The 17,090-nt window shown below is 39.1% G+C and overlaps 1 protein-coding gene across 3 annotated transcripts in view; it reads right to left on the minus strand.

The window, feature by feature from the left end:
- Window positions 1-15,317, minus strand: part of LOC106073017 (uncharacterized) — a 61,399-nt gene extending 46,082 nt beyond the window's left edge. For 2 of the 3 annotated variants that reach the window (XM_056013394.1, XM_056013391.1), the window contains exon 1: window positions 15,164-15,317. The gene's annotated coding sequence lies outside the window, so the exon portion shown is untranslated. Of the gene's footprint in view, window positions 1-13,328; window positions 13,346-15,163 lie in introns of those variants that run through there. The other variant, XM_056013393.1, reaches the window with a different exon arrangement.
- Window positions 15,318-17,090: the final 1,773 nt, after the last annotated feature.

A 17,090-nucleotide genomic window follows, 5' to 3' on the forward strand; every position in this document is an offset into this window, starting at 1 on the left:
TAGCCATCTGAGAATTGTAAGAAGGTATCACCGAGTTAAAAAGGTTGAGAACCGTTGCTGTAGAGCCTCTCTCTCTCTCTCTCTCTCACTCACACACACACTCGTATTTGCAAAAATTCAAGAGGTCATAAAATCAGCCACTAAGATTGACTTTTTTCAAGTAATACACCTATACTTAAGACGAAAATTTGTGTGTGGGGGGGGAGTGGTGTTATTCAGTAGTGTCTATACTATACTATACTATACATATATCAACCAGGATGTTGCATCACTGACATTTTAAAATCTGTGTTAGAAATAGATAGAAAGAAAAAAGACATTTCAAGTAACGATAATAATACAATTAAAAGAATATAGCAGAAGATTTAAAACACTATGCCTAAACTAGCATTACCCACCGGCTACGCCCGTTGGTTTTGTCTCAAGCTAAATATTAATTATTTTGGCATGGACCCTCAACTTTTTTTTTAAATATTTAAAACTTGGACAGGCCCGTAAATTGGAGTATCACTTTTCTCTCCCCCCCCCCTCCACCAACTCTTCGGCTTAACAAAAAGTCCTGTTTACACTATCTGGCAATTCTTTTGATTTTCAATTGTTTCGAAATGTTTTTTAAATCTGTATGATATTTTTTGGCCTTGGTCTTTTTTTTTTACTTCACATCCTGCAAATCGTAATGCTCATATAATACTTTGGTCCTACAGCCCCCCCCCCCCCCCGCTTTTTCACATAATACTTTGGTCCTTCCGACCCACCCCCTTGCACATAAGACTTTGGTCCTACTGCCCCTCTTCACATAATACTTTGGTTCTACCCCCCCCTTCACATAATACTTTGGTCCTACCGCCCCACCCCCTTTCACATAATCTTTTGGTCCTACCGCCCCACCCTCTTTCACATAATACTTTGGTCCTACCCCCCTTCACATAATACTTTGGTCCTACCCCACCTTCACATAATACTTTGGTCCTACCCCCCCTTCACATAATACTTTGGTCCTACCCTCACCCCCATTCACATAATACTTTGGTCCTATTCCTTATTCTTTTACACTTCCAATAAAACTTTTCTCATTTTTAGCAATACCCTTATTGTCTAGAATATTCGAGTACGTGATACGTTTAATTGGAGCGGCCCGCTTTAAAACGCCCCCCACCCAAACACACTCACCTGTCAATTCGATATCAATTTTGTCTACCCCACTCTTAGCCCCCTCCACCCCCCCACCCCCACACACAGTTGTAGCTCTCCCCCCTAACATAATTATGGCCCATGATTTAGAGTTATGTTGAATTAGAGCGTCTTCAATAATTAACTATTTCATAAGCTAATTGTTACTTTTGGTGGGACACCTTTCATTTTTATCGCTCTCTACCCCACGATAGTCTAATATCTTTTATTTTTACCTTCACCCGCAGCACACAAAATCATCTAGTTATATCTATATTTCATTTTCATTTTTTAAGACATTTTTTCAGTTAATGTCAGCTTCATATGACCAAAAAAAAATATTTTATACAATGTCTATATAGATGGCAAAGGTCTGAAAAGGGAACTTTACCTACTACCAAAGCAAGTTTCGCGCTAAGGAGAAGTGTACGCACACAAAAATAAGTTTAAATAGTGCTTAAAATCGTGAAAAAGATTAATCTTATTCTTTGTTATAGTTCAGCCTTAAAAAAACATATTGGGTCAAAATTGCAAATAAAGAATCGTTCATAGTAAATATTATTGCTGCGGTTTCGATCGTGAAGGGTGTATAGTTGTCCTAGGCACACGGAAAATAATAACAAGTTAAATTTTCGTATTTTCTTTTTGGCATCGGCAAGCGGGAGAATCGGTGATATGTCAATGCAATGGGTTACCCGAGTCAGCCAGGAAAACCAATGACTTGGCAGAATTTAAGTCATTGATTAACATGCATGACTAGATTGACCTAGGAACACGCGTAGGACGTAATCATCATCTTTTTTTTGAAGTAACGTCTGTATTTCAGAAGAAGAAGAATCAGTCAGGGCCCTTACGTTTAAAAATTACGTGCTGTACTAATAAGTTTTTTTTCCTCTTGTAAAAGTGTTTGTTATAATACTAGTGCTAGTACTAATACTAATACTAATAAATATAATAATAATAATAAAATGAAACCTGCATAAATACTGAAATGGATGGCTGCCTGGTCGTGCGGTTTGCACGCTGGACTGTCGTTCAGATTTATCGATGGTCCCGGGGTTCAAACCCTGCCCGCTCCCATCCCCCGTCGTCCTGCGGGAGGTTTGGACTAGGAAGTAATTATCTTCAACTCTGAAGGACCATCCGAAACATGTAAAACATTTTACAAACATACTTATCGTATAGAATATAAAATGTTTTCACCAACGAAGCCTAAACAAAGCGGTCGCTAATAAATCAACTGAATAAACACGTAACATTCTATAATCTAAAACAGAAACAAATATTTCTGTAACTGTCTACACTTCCTATATCCCAATGTCGTAAAGTCAAGAAGGGTGTGAGTGAAATAAAGACAGGAGTTACTGACAAGGTCAAGTGTGACGGAGAATTGGCTCTAAATGTTAAATACACGTTTAACAGCCCTCATACTATGAGAGAAAGAGAGAAGAGAGAGAGAAAGAGAAAGAGAGAGGGTGGAAATAGAGGCAAGGGCGCCCGCAGGATTTTTGCAGGGGGTGCAAGTTGCCACCTATGGCCCAAAGTCGTAGTTTCAACTTTTTTATTACAGAGAATATTAAAGAAAAGAATTGGTGCCCCCATACCTATATGATATTGAGTTCACTGTAAATACTTGTTTCATGAAATTAAAAAAATTAAAAACTAACGTGAAAAAAACAAACTATTTACTGTTTATACGAGTGGTCCGTGCATCCAAACGGTCGATCAAACAAAAAATACAAACGCTGCCAAAACTGTCAATAAATTTACTACTGAATTGCTTCTCGTCGCGATGGACAAGCCGGCAATGAACGCTTTATCGGGCAGTTCTGATATTGTTCTGTACGTTGCACTTCTTGAATCGTTTTAGAATGTAGACATAACAGGTTGAACTGAGCATTAGTATTGCTTGAAAAGCGAGACGTTGATGAAGAAAGTAACGAATCAAGATACGGAATGTAAAGTTTTATTCTATATCCCAAAATGCAAACATGTGGTTTTTGCTCGGTGTATCTGTCAACTGCATAGTCTCGGCAGCACCAACTCATAACCAAGTTAGTCTGCCAGCAGTGCCACATTACTCAGGATGCCACCCCTGAAGTTGTTCCTCAGCATGGTCAAGTTGGTTTTTGAATATGTCATTAATGTGACTGCTGTAGAGCGGCCGAGATCTTCTCAAAGTAGTGACTTAAAGCAAAGCGCGAATGAATTCGTGTTTCTCTGTCCATTGTGTGTCTCAAACAAAAGATGTAAATATAGCACCAACGCTCTCGCTTGGGACCGTTACGGAAGAAATAATCTTCTTAACGACACCAACAGCATTACCTAAATCTGAAACGTCATTCAGGTCGATGATAACAAGTTTAAGTCTGTGGGACGCGCATCTGACAAGGTCTGCTTTTGGATATTTTTCACGAATCCTAGCCTGAGCACAGTTCTTTCGTTACCGAAATACCAAGAAAACACAGTTAATTCATCCAGTGCTCCGTCGAGACACATCAACGTTTTGACTCAGATGGTATCGGAAGAACTTTTTTATATCTCTTCTATCTTAAACTGGTGGGCGTGTTTCACCTGCTATTTTATTAAGCGCTAACAATGACAGCAACTCCGCAAGACGTAAATACATTTATCAAGATGACTGCACTCCTCAATCTTGTTCAAATAAACTTTCCCATATATCAAATCGAAAGATAAAAAAAAAAAGCAAAGTTCCCCTAGGACCTTGTGTTCTATAGGGCAGATGATGTAAAGGTCATCTGTTTCTGTGGCCTACGGTTAACGAGGGTGTCATGTGGCCAGCACAACGACTAACCGCCTTTACTTTTCCCCAACTAATGTCAGGTACCCATTAGAGCTGGGCAGACTCAGAGGCGCCCGAAGATCCCGAAATTAAAAATCCCAGTCCTCACCAGAATTCGAACCCCGGTCTTCGGTTCAAAAGCCAAGCGCTTTACCGCTCCTCCTAAATCGAAAGATAGCTGGCAAGGATTTGTCCAAGACAAAAAAAAAAAAAAAAACAACTTTTATCATATTCTAGGATTCTAGACTCTGATCTAGTTCTAGATCTAGACTTAGATCTTGAATCTAGATTTATATCTAGAACTAGGTCTAGATCTAGCTAGATCTAGATCTAGTTTGTATGACAAATGACAATGGAGAAAATTTTTATTTGCGAGGGGAAAGTCTTGTCAAGTCAACTCTTGCTAGCGCACTAAAGTAGGTCAAGATTTTTTTTTTTTCGTGTTAATTATATTTATAATGTTGTAAGAAGAATAAATCTTTTTTAGTTTCTCTTTATTACATGTAACATGTTATTAGTTTTGAATGTATGAATAAGATTAATAATTATTATTTTAAAAAATATAAGTGTACGCTAAATCAATATATGGAGATGCTGTGGCAGAGGTTTAAAGCACTTGGAACCGGAAGTCCCGTGTTCGAATCCTGGTGAAGACTCTCGGTGGACCACTTCGGGGGCCGATTTCGAGTTTGTGTTTCCACACAAACTGTCTTTGTAACCTTGTTTTTTTTTTCGCCATCGTTAATTAGATGATCTAACACAAATACATTGATACTTCCATTTTTTTAATCGCACTGTCAATGCTCTTGATCTTCGGCTCAAACATGTTGCAAACAAACACAAACAAGTCAACAATCAACATTGTACGTTTGGTGTACATATCTGCCCGATATTGTTGCCCTGGCTATCAAGGCAGAATGTTTGTGTTTGTTTGTATCTGATGAAGGCCTTAGGGCGCTTGTGTTTTTTTTCTTTGGTCCAGCTGGGTTTTATATATATGTGTTTTATGTTTTTCTTTAAGCGGATCATCCTTGCAGCGTTTCATCTTTTTACAAAGCTTTTATAAAATCACTCCGTTCGTCTGTCTGCCTGTCTGGTAAGTGTGAGTTTTGGCACATCGGCACAATTTAGGCCATGTCGCCTATCTGGTAAAAAGTTTATATTTGGCACATGTGGTGGTATAAGATGACGGAGGATATTCCAGCTACCGTCGCCTCAGCGTGGCGCCTCCGTGGATACGTCCGCCAAGGGAGTTGGATAGGCTAAGAACGGTAGCGCACATAGCTCTCAGTGGTCTACCACATGTATGGTCGAGAGGCTGTACACTGCACGTGGTAGGGATGTAACAAAGACTCGCTAACCCGTCCAACCCCCCATCGATCCGTTCCCTAACGGGGGCCATACGCGCTGTGATGGACCCTCGCAATGGTTCGGTAGGACATTATAGGCATAAAAAGGGCCCCCACGCGGCTCGACCTCCGGCCTCGCACGGGAAGGGGAACCCGTGCTTGGCTCAAGGTGTCCGTGTCCTGCGACACACCGGGTGTGAATACATGATCACTTCGGATAAGGCGGGACTTCGGACAGAGGGATTGGTGAAGAGCCGATGCCTCACCTGGCCATGGATAAAAGCCTTTCCTTGGTCAAGAGTTCCATAATAGGGAACGGGACGTTCTCTGTCCTTCAGGACATCTGAATCAGGTATAAGATGAATTATGAGAGATGTTCATCTACGGCGAACAAAATTATGAATAGCTAGCTCTCTGCTGTTTCTTTTTTTTTTTTTTTATTTTCTGTCTTTCAGAAGCTTTGAGTTTCTACTCTACACAGAACAGTAAATGATATAATGGGAGATAAATGGTTTCCGGTGCCAGGAGAATTTGGCACATGTGGTGGTATGAGATGAATTATGAGAGATGTTCATCTAGGGCGAAAAAAATTATGAATAAGCTCTCTGCTGTTTTTTTTTTTTTTTTGTTGTTTTTTAGTTTCTGGCTTTCAGAAGCTTTGAGTTTCTATACAGAACAGTAAATGATATAATTGGAGATAATTGGTTTCCGGTGCCAGGGGATGAAAGAACTTTCAGTTTGTGAGTTTCGGGACATCTATAAATGGAAAAGAAGAGCACATATCAGGGTCCATTTAATTCATATGTTTCCAGCTATAACCGTAAAAATTTACATCAAAGAAAAAAAAAGGATCCTGATTGTATATTATACATTGTACAATTCATGTATGGTACACCACTGCCCGTATCGTGGTTAGTTCCAGATTTATTCAAGTGAAAAAAAAAATATGCAGTCACTTCCCGATGCGGTGAAAGGTTAGAAGAAGGACAGCAAATTTACAAAATAAATTTTGATGAGTGGTGTTTCGAAATCCCAACCAAAAATACCTTCTTTGTCAGAAACAGGACAAGGTGTGTGAAAAAGGACAAGGTGTGTGAAACAGGACAATGTATGTGAAACAGGACAAGGTGTGTGAAACAGGACAAGGTGTGTGAAACAGGACAAGGTATGTGAAACAGGACAAGGTATGTGAAACAGGACAAGGTATGTCAAACAGGACAAGGTGTTTGAAACAGGACAAACGTTTAAATTCTGCAGGCAGTTTGAGTAAAATATCTTCCGTCTTTTACAAATCAAAATTTCAAGGTTGAAACGGAGCAGCGGTTACCAAACGCTAATTTAAAGGGACATAAAAAAAACAACAACCAAACTCAAAAAAAGCCAACAAGTACGTACGTATGTACATATCAACGAAACGAAACGAAACAAGAAATTCAATTCGTGAGCAATAAATATCTATTAACAACTAATCTCCAGGTGTGTTGACGTGACTTTTGTTGTTGAGTTGTGAAATACAACCTGGAAACTTGGAAGCGATTTAAAATTTGTTTCCACCAAGCTCCGGGGCATCAAAGGTGACTAATACAACGGAAGGGTGGCCTCTGTGTTATAAAACCGTTGATATGTAAGTAGTAAGTAGGTCTAGTGGGATCAGTGCCGGATTTTAGTAAGCGGAAGCCTTGGGAAAGATTTTTGTGGAGGCCTCTACCCTATACGCCATTTCTTTCTTTTCTTTTTTTTTTTTTTTTTCGTTTATAAGAATTTTTGTTATCAATAATTAAAAAACCTCGATGAAGACATTAATCAAATAGACGGTATTACAACTCAGTGATCGGAGCTGCTGGACAATACTTTTATTTTTAATCAACATACATTTTTCCCAGAAAAAAATAAATCTTTATCTTTATACTAAGCTACATTTGTAACTAGAAATATATATATATATATATAAATACTTAAAAAAAAAAAAAAGACAATTCTTCCTGGATACACCTTCTAGATCAATTATTTTGCTCTTAATTACTAATGAATGTTAAATGAAATAAAAGGATAAGTTTGTACCCACAAATACCTCCCCCCCCCCGAAAACCGCGCCGACCCACTCACCCACCTACCTGGTACCCTGCTACATAGTATATTGTATAATTCATGTATATTAAATGATTGCCTACAACAAGTTTCTTTTTGTTGTTTTTTTGCCTACAGAAATGCGTGGGTGTTGTTTTGTGAGCCGGAATTTGTAGATGCGCTGAAAGAAACGAGACCAGAAATATAACATCCTTTAACGTACAAAATACATTTTGATGAGTGTTAAATCAAAAGCGAAAAAAAACAACACTTTTTTGGGGGGTCAGAACCAGGACAAAATATGTGTAACAGGTCAAATGTATAAATTGTACTATCTGTTGGAGTAAATTACCTTCTAATTTTAACCTACTGTCACACGTCAAAATGTCAAGGTTGAATTGGAGCAGCGGTTACCAAATGAAATCTAAGGGGACACAGAAAATGAACTACATTCGAAATGAAGTCTCGAGTGCATATAGGTAACAACGAAACAAATAATTAAATTCGTTATCATTAAATATTCATAAACAACTAATATGTCTTGTTGTGACTGCTGTTGTTGAGTTGTGAAATACAAAAACTAGGGAACCGTGAAATGAAGCAATTTAAAATTCATTTGTACCAAGCCCCAGGGCATCAAAGGTGACTAGTACAACGGAACGGTGGTCTCTGTGTTACGAAACCGTTGATATGTAGGTAGTAAGTATGTCTGGTGGGATCAGTGCCGGATTTTAGTAAGTGGATGTCACAAGACGGTAGCAGTGTGTTGGCGCCTGCTTCAACTGGTCGTTGTCTAGGGCGATTCTGGAGGCCCGACTGTTGACGCTGGAACTGTATAATTCGTCGCTTTAGCCCTGTCGCGATTTAACTGGTATTGGTGTTGTGTATACAACTCACATACAACACTGAATATTGTTGCCATAGTTATATACAAGCAACGTAGAAATGTATTAATAGATAGAATCATCCACGAATATATGGTGAGTGGTGACATGAATGAAAACTGATCAACAAACTAAAAAAAACTAAATGACTGTAAAGGTAGAGTCTAAAGATAGTATTCCTCAAAATCGAAGTGTAGTTGAAATGTTAAAAACAACAAGAAGCGGGATATGCGACCCTCCGATCTCAAGAAACCCACGCTCACTGCCTCTTTGTCCCCACAATACCCAGGTGACCCTGCCTAGTTCAAGACCAGGTCATCTGGTCACGTGACAGTAAAATAAAAGGGGAAAAATATACAGGTGCTTATTTCCTTTCCCAATAATAAACTAAGTCTAATGTAATTAAATAAAATGGATTAGAAACACAAATAATTAAATCAGAATAGAAATAGAAATAATAATTAAAAAAAATAGAACATTCTAAAATAACTAGGGCCATGATGGCGGGTAAGGGGTCAGTTGGGTCAGCATTACATAGCCAGGCCCGTAGTGGACTGTCCTTGTTCTGCTACGCACACACAAACGGGTGTTGGCACACAGCGGTTTGTGACAGTGGAAGCCATGGGCCAGACTTTTGTGGAGGCTTCTACCCTCATCATGCCCTTAATAATATAAATAAATAGAAAAGCATATCACATTTGATCTGCTAACTACTGTCAAATAAAAAAAAAGCAAGATAAAACTAAATCCATATCACAAGGTACTCAGGGCGCGCAAAAAACTTCCTTCAGGGAAAGGTACCGAGAAAAAAAGAAGATGCAGACAAAGAAAGAGATGGGCAGACAAAATAAACGAATGGACGGGCCTGTCTTTGAAAGAGATTATTTTTAAGGCCAAAGACAGAGATAAATGGAGAAAGATGGTCAACAGATCCTGTGCGGTGCCCCAACGCTGCAGCAGAATAAGGAATAGGTGATGGGGAAGGTTAAGATTTGTTAAATATTTCCATAATTTATTTAAAAAAATGGAGCCCCCTTTGAGTCTTGCACTGTGGTAAATCCGGCCCTGGAGGCGCGGTGGCCGATTGTAAAGCGCTTGGCTTCCAAAACTAGGTCCCCGGTTCGAATCCTGGTACAGACTGGGATTTTTTAATTTTGGGATCTTTAGGGCGCCCCTGAGTCCAGCAAGCTCTAATGGGTACCTGACATTAGTTTGGGAAAAGTGAAGGCTGTTGGTCGTTGTTCTCGTCCCACGACCTGTACATTAACCGTGGGGCACAGAAACGTATGATCTTTACCATCATCTGCCCTATAGATCACATGCTCTGAAAGGGAAACTTAACTTACATCCGGCACTGAGTGAGATGGCTGGCGAGGCGTAACGGCCTCAGTTACATTGCAATAAATAAAGCGATATGCTTAGGAGAATGACTAAAAAGTTAATTTTCGAGATAGTCTTTGTGTGTGTTTTTTTATTCTATTTCCATTTAAGACTACTTTTCTCTTCTTTGTTTGTTCATATACTTTTTCTTTACAAACATTTTTTTTTCTTTTCTTTTATCATATACTGGGGGGGGGGTAGCTGAATAATAAAGCGCTTGACTTCCAAACAGAGGATTGAATCCTGGTAAAAACTGGGATTTTAAATTTCGCGAACTTCAGCCTCCCCTGCCCTGAGTCAAATCCTATTCTAATGGGCACCAGACATTTAGTTGGGAAAAGTAAAGGCGGTTGGTCGTTGTGCTTGCCACATAAAACCCTTGTTAACTGTGGGCCAGAGAAACAGATGACCTTTTCACCATCTGCCCCATTGATCGCAAAGCATTTTTAATCATTTACTGACATTAAAATTTCCTCTTTAATCTTAATATACTTTATACAATTTATTATCCTCTTTGCCTTTCACATACTCCCTCTTTATAAGTATTTTTCTCTCTTTTTTATCTACTCTTTCTTTAAAACTATTTGTTCTCTTTTTACAAAGTTTATATCAACTCTGTCTGGACAAAATGTACACGTTATTTCTCCAACACCCAAATCTCGGAACAAGCTGAAATTGTGCACAATTATTTCTTTTACCTGACAACACAAGAATCAGTAAAAGTAATTAATTATCTATTGATAATTAATTTTTTTTTTTGGTATCTCGAACAAGGAAAAGAAATTGTACTTGACTGATGTGGCGTTATAAGTGTACTTTGTAGGTCTGCGCTGTAAATTTTGAAGCTAACATTAACAATAGATTACTATAAAACCTTTTATTTTCATAAGCGATTCGCTGGCAGAGTGGTTTGTCTATTGGCTTGAGGAGGCCAAGGAGTTCGAATTCAGGTTGTTAAAAAAGTGATCACGCAGATACCCCCTTCTTTCTTCCCCCAACCCCCTTCCAACTAATCGTTCATATAAGTGATAACATCACAGCGTATTAAGAAAGATAAAGGCAGGAAATTGTACTAAATAAAAACAATTGGTAAAAATGTTTGCATACGCAAAGATTCTTTTTAGTTAGTCTAGAACTATTACAAATTTAATTACATGACTGATCCATACTGTAATAACTGAAGTGAGGCAACTTAACGAGGACATAGACGTTTATTTACATGGAGACATGACAAACACAAAGGGGCATCTGCCTTGAGTACAGCATCTCCATATTGGCTCTCTACTTGGGCGGAAATCGTCCTCTCTCTGATGTCAACATCCGACTTGTTTAGTCACTGATAGTGCGCACCTTCTTTCTGCACTATCTTGGATGGCGGTGCGCATGGCAAAGTCATAACATTGCCCCCGTCTTAGCACTTTTCGTCCCGAAAAGAAACAGTGCAGTGGAGCTTTGACAGTTCAGGTGGAGGTCGATCGGTGGGAACCACAGACGTTAGGGTGCCTGTTGCCCACAAAGCCATCCGCATTGTTTTCCTCCAGTGCCGCTTTCTCTTTCTCCAGTTGACCAGGCTGTGGTTGCGACGATGACGTGGCCGTTTGACACACAAAGAGATAGTGTCGAGCACTGCTTTCTTCAGCACAGCCGTTGATCGGACACGCTGTCTCAGCAGACCTTCCCGAAAGACGACTCTCAAGGGAGCTGCAGGTTCAAATGCAGCCACGTTGCAAACAAAGTCCAATGCACCGCAGTCATCCTCAGACAACAGTCTCACGTCCAGAAGATAGGTCTCTTCAGGTTCAAGTGGAAAATGTCTTCCTCTTGACAGTTCAGATTTAGAGTGGTTTGATTGACATTCATCTATGCCAATGTCGATGATGATGGTAGAAGTACACATGCCTTGTTGGTGGTTTTCTTGGCATCTAAATTCTATGTGTGATGCGCCGCACGTACAGTTCATGCTAAACTTCTGGATGCAATTGTCAAGCTTCGAATTTCCCTCGTGAGCACCGGCAGATAGGCAGAGGTCTTTAAGGTCCATAGCAACAGGCTTGAACGCAGACCCAACGTTGTCTTGATCTGTCCAGCTCATTAAGGTACTGGTAACAGGTACAACAGGAACAAACGCTTCAGGCACATAACAGACTTCAGTTAAGGTACTGGTAACAGGTACAACAGGAACAAACGCTTCAGGCACGTAACAGTCTTCAGTTTCTTCATTTGTCTCTTTCCCTTCGATTTGGTACATCTCGTTGAGATCATCACAGCAATCATTGTCACGTTTCTCGTCTTGAAAGTCACAACCACAAGACTTGCCCACAACACAGACACAAACGGCGCTCAAATCCCCAGCGTCTCCGTCACCACTGTTTGTGCAACCACAGTCTTGACCACGCAACTTCTTTACCAACGAGTCTACAGGCAACTGCTCCTTTACCAACGAGTATACTCCTTCTTTCACTTGAGACACCATTTTATCTACCTTGTTCCCCATACTGTTAATTTGTTCACACAATGCATCAATACCTCCATTTATCTTGCCAATAAGCTCATAAATCACCGGTTCAATTTCAAATAGGTAGGTCGCCGGATCTTCGTCTTCATCAATTAGGGCTTGCCGGAGACGAGCTGTAAGCACCTCCTTGCTACCACCAAGCTTCAGGCGTCTGTAACGAAGTTCCTGCCTTAGCTCTTTAACTAAAAGCTGGTCTAGTTGTTTCAAAGATGCCATTGTGCTAGAATCCTACCTCATCTCGTTGAGTCGCCTATAATCCCACTTCTGACACCAATGTAATAACTGAAGTGAGGCAACTCAACGAGGACATAGACGTTTATTTACATGGGGACATGACAAACACAAAGGGGCATCTGCCTTGAGTACAGCATCTCCATATTGGCTCTCTACTTGGGCGGAAATCGTCCTCTCTCTAATGTCAACATCCGACTTGTCTAGTCACTGATAGTGCGCACCTTCTTTCTGCACTATCTTGGATGGCGGTGCGCATGGCAAAGTCATAACAATACTAATTGATATAACTACTAATATTAGCTTTGTTTTTTTAAAGTATTTTTATAATGTTTTTCTTGTACCTACTTTCTCTTTGGAAATATTTTTGTTTAATTTTCGTTACATCAATAATTCGACCGGTTAATTGACTGCTTTTATCTTGAAAATAGTTTACAGCGATATATAAACACAATTGTGTGTACCCTAGAACAAGAGAAGACACAAGACAACATATCAACAGACAGACAACAGACTATTCAGTCTTATATATTGTTTTTTGTTTTTTTACACCATTTTTACATTGTGCAGAAATCATAGCAATTTAAGTACCCCAAACGGAAATAACCCCAAACGGAAATAACCCCAAACGGAAATAAAGTACGTCATCTCTCTTGAGAGATGTGACAAAGATTTATGACTAGCCCAAGCTGTCCTTGTGAGATTGCAACATTGGGAATTCCCCACTCTTACATACACGCGACCAAACACTTGAAATATCAGTTTTAAGTTATAAAATCCATTGTTAACGTTCAGTTCTCATTTGGAATTCATGTTTAAAAACTTTTTTTTTGCAGCGTGGCATTTCATTACACGGACAGACTGACAGACAGACATTATAACTATATATGATATATTAATATTTTTATTTTTTCTTATAATTTACTAACTTGATCTCGTCCTGGACTCGAACTGCTTCACTCTAGGACTCACTCCACTCAGACTGACTTAACATTCACTGTCTCCTCGCTGTCCTGTACACGTGTCTCTGGTCCATGAAGGCTTTGGATCACATGACCATAACACGGGTCATATTTGCGTGTACTAGTACTGCCCTTTGTCCATTGACACAGTTGACTGTCGTGAAGCACGTGACTTGCATGTGCTACGTGTGTCAGTGATAAACAAAATTAACTCCATCGCTCCGCCGATACGGCTACAATCTTTCTATTTATATAATTCTCTTCTTACTTCAAAAGTTTGGGAGAGAAGTAAAGGAAAGATCGCTCTCTTATTTTTGCGGATAGTCACCCCACGAAATAACAAGAGGGGGAGAACATTCACACGTCGCTACGGATGGCTGCGCGCTGGACTGTCAAACCCTGCCCGCTTCCATCCCCCTTCGTCATGCGGGAGGTTTGGACTAAAAAGTAAACTATCTTCAACTCTGAAGGAACATCCGAAACATGTAAAACATTTTACAAACACTAAATAGCAAGGCCGGACTTAAGCGTTGTGGGGCCCTATTCGAAACCGATTTCGCGGGGCCAAGTTTGGGTAGGGAAGCGGACAATAAGTGACATTTTATAGTTTGAATTAGAAAATAAATTCGTCTATGCATTTTATTCATTCTTTACTACGTACAGAATTACTTAATGAGCCTTGCGTGTAGCGAAGTCATACAGTGTATCATGAAATTTTATTTCCTACATAGATCACCCTTAATAGCAAAAGTGAACAAAAGTTTCAATCTATATACGAGAATTGTTGAACTAAGTAATTCGAAATTCATTAGTTTGAGGCGCGAGAAGCTTCTTTCACCAGATTCCAAAATTACGGGATAATGCAGTTGTTTTTTTGTCTCGCGTAGGATTGGCATTTTCCTTATTGAATGACACCCCAAAATGAAATTTTTTAAACTTTATATTTAAAGAGATTCGTATGAGTTTTCTAAAGATTTTGATAATTTCCGGATATTTCGAGTACTTTTTCGTATATTTTGCAATTTCAGGAGATTTCCAGGAGCTCCTGGTAAATCGACAGGAGGCCGAGGAAAATCTGTTATAATGGTTTAATTTAATAATTTATACACCAACAAACAGCGCGGGTCCTATAAAAGTGTGCGGCCCACTGAGGTCGCATAAGTTGCGGTGGCCTAAGGTCGGCCCATCAAAATAGCGGCGTATGATACGCCGCCGGTCGACTATACTATTATAAAAGCATTAAACTGCTGATAACTGCAAATCGCAGTCTTAATATCGGCTAACTTTATTTTCTGTCTGTCAGTCGGAAGAGAAATGTCGCACTCTTTTCTGAACAAAGTTCTTACCATTGTTAAGTACTCCACATGGGGAAGAGGAATGAATGGAATGTGACTCAGGTGTTGACAAGATAAAAAATATTGTTGTGTTTATGTTTTAATCTTTTTCCATTTCTCTTTCTCTGCATATTTTGTTTCACGTGGTTTTTTTGTATAGCGTATCTTGGTTGCTATAGAATGATCAGAGCGCTCGAGTCATCTTTTGAGGACATGTGTGGGAACTTAGGAAGGAGGTATCACGGAGGTTTCCGTGTCCCCTTTGGTCGTTCAACCGTGACCTCGCGACCCTCTCTCCTAAGTACAACCAAAACCCAACTCATCACAAGTCAAATCTCAATTAAAAATGTCTAGTCTGTGTAGGGATTCGTTAGCCTATCTCCCAATCTCTTTTAAGATCTATAATTAGTCTTTTATGTTATATAAAACATCCGACAATGCATAAAGTATAATAAACGAATCACTTACCCACATTCTGTACAGAGACACCATGACCTACTAGAACTTACTTACACACACTAATCAACAATACAGTTTTTTTTTCTTCACACAAACAGGATACACGGCCGGAAGCGCCGCGGGGCAGCGGTATGGTTATGTCCCCTTGTTATGTAGCTCTCTAATAGAGAGACATTGCTGCAGTTGTAAAGAGAAACCACTTTCCAGTTTACGGTATAATACAGTTATTAGGCGACAGGAGCGTAACGCCTTGTATATTTGCTTGAGAGGGAGGGAGAGAGAACGAGAGAAAGAAAGAGGGAATAGAAAGAACGAGTGAGTGTGAGAGAGATCGGAAGAGTAGAAGATTAAAAAAAACGAATGAGAAGAGAGAGAGACAGAGAGAGAGAGAGAGATAGACACAGAGAGAGAGAGAGAGAGAGAGAGGAATAGAACGAGTGTGAGAGACAGAAAGAGAAAGAAAAGAAAAATAAAGGGGAAAAGAGAGAGACTGGTACTTAACAAGGGGCAAACGAGAGCGAGAGATATATGCTATAGGTTTTAAATTGTTCTAAAACGCTTTTATTTTTAATTAATTTCTTTCGAAGGAAAAGCTTCTATCTTCTTATCTTATATAATACAGACGTTACTTCAAAAAAAGATGATTACGTCCTACGCGTCATGCATATTAACCAGTGAGTTAAATTCTGCCAAGTCACCGTTTTCCTGGCTAGCTCAGGCAACCCATTCCATGCTCTAATAGCACTAGGGAAGGAGTATTTGTACAAATTTGTCCTAGCATATGGGATGAGGAATGTGTATTTATCTTTGTGTCTTTCAGAGTATTTTATCAAATTTTGTTTTTGTATTTGAAGATTATGGTTCAGTGTTTTATGTATAATTGCTACTTTACTTTTGCGTCTTCTGTCCTGAAGGCTTTCTAAAATTTAGTGATTTAACTAAAGGTGTTACTCTAGTCAAACGTGAATATTCGTTTGTTATGAATCTCACTGCTCTATTTTGTGTCTGTTCCAGTTTCTTAATGTTCTTTCTGAGTCCATAATATAGTCTATATCTATAATCATTTTAGTTTTGGCAAAGGAGATATACATAATCGGGTATTAAAGGTTGTAAGGTTAAGGCTATGAAACTATTGTGAAAAGACGAAAGCTTAAAACCTTTGGCCACATTACAAGATCTACGGGGCTTGCAAAGACCTTCCTTCAGGGAACAGTGCCAGGGAAAGAAGAAGAGGCAGACAGAAAAAGCGATGGGAGGACAACATTAAAGAATGGACAGGCCTGCCACTGAGAGAGGTTCTAAACAAGGCAAAAAAAAAAGGGAGGAATGGAGAAAGACGGTCGACAAATCTTGCCTGGTGCCCCAACGGTCCAACAGACTAAGGGATAGGTAAAGGTAAAAGGTAAAGGTTATTAAGGCGACATTTCAGGAAAATGATACAAGAACAAGTATTGTCACTTGAGAAAGTAATTCACCATTCTATCGTCCATTTTCTGTTGTATACTTTAAAATCATCTCTCTATATTTGTTTAACACGCTTATATCAAGGGGGATGCACAATGAAATTTCAATTTTTGTAATTTACAGATAAATAGAAAAGCTTTATGCATGACTTGATAGAACATATAGAGACATGAGTAACCATACACATTTTATGAGTGTAGCCTTTTGGGTTGCTATGGAAATGGCGGCCATCTTGAAAATAAACAATGTTTACAAAATTCTTAAAATATTCTAAAGTACTCAAATTTTTTTTTATTTCTTGATTGCACCTGATAGATATTTGAATCCCATAGGTAACTGGCTAATTTTGTTTTGAAAATTATTACTGGTTTAATTTTTATGAATTTTTAAAATTTTTATTTTTTTCCGACCCCATTTTTCATCTGAGGTCACATCATTATTTTTCTTTTTTTATGAAAATTATTATACATAT

This window comes from Biomphalaria glabrata, chromosome 16 (assembly GCF_947242115.1).
Source record: "Biomphalaria glabrata chromosome 16, xgBioGlab47.1, whole genome shotgun sequence".
Taxonomy (NCBI): Eukaryota; Metazoa; Mollusca; class Gastropoda; family Planorbidae; genus Biomphalaria; species Biomphalaria glabrata.